Genomic DNA, 800 nt, shown 5'->3' on the forward strand with positions numbered 1-800 from the left:
GGGACCGGCAGCAACAGGACCCCTGCGAATTCCTGCAGCACGGCTCCAATTAAGAACTTCCTAGACAGAGCAGTCAGTTCCGATAGCCTCCAACTGTACTTGTACATTATTTGTGCCGGTATTCATTTTTAAACGCTGTCCAAAAAAAAAAAAAAAAGGTTGCCAGGCTTGTTTGGCCTTCTTAAAGAACTTTTTTTTCTTTTTTTTGAACGAGCTGAACCAAGATGTGGTGTTGTTTGTGTTTAAACCATTGTGTAAGTACAGAGAAAGACACTGTCCTGAGCATACAAAAGCAGGCTTGGGCACGTCCGTGAAAAATGGAACAAGAAAGGGGTTTTAATTACAGGTTTTTGGTTGAACACAAACGTCGTATTTCACTGAATCTCTGAGATGAATACGCATTTTTAGGCCTGTCTTTCAAGAGTTAAGCTTTTTTTTTTTTTTTTACAAAAAAGAAACAGGCTTTTTTGTCTGTATTAAATGGCTAATTTTGGAAGTGCTAACCTTAACAAGAGTTACAAGTCAGCTGGGACTGGAAGAGGGAACAACTATCCAGATGCTGTGGCAGTAAGGAATGCCTCAGAAAGTGGCATGGCTGAATAGCAGTTACCCTGTCAGCTCTCACTAACTCATTTCTGTGCCCTTGGAAGTGGGAAATACCTGAAAAAGGTGAGGGAAACCCTATAAAGTAAGGATTTGACATGTATATGTGAAGAGTAAAGAGGAGCTTCTCCCTACTTCCCACTCCCGTGTTCTCTGCAATGATCAGCAATCTTGAAAAAGCAGAAAATTACTAACCA

Source organism: Buceros rhinoceros, unplaced genomic scaffold (assembly GCF_000710305.1).
Source record: "Buceros rhinoceros silvestris isolate BGI_N320 unplaced genomic scaffold, ASM71030v1 scaffold410, whole genome shotgun sequence".
NCBI classification, from domain to species: Eukaryota; Metazoa; Chordata; class Aves; order Bucerotiformes; family Bucerotidae; genus Buceros; species Buceros rhinoceros.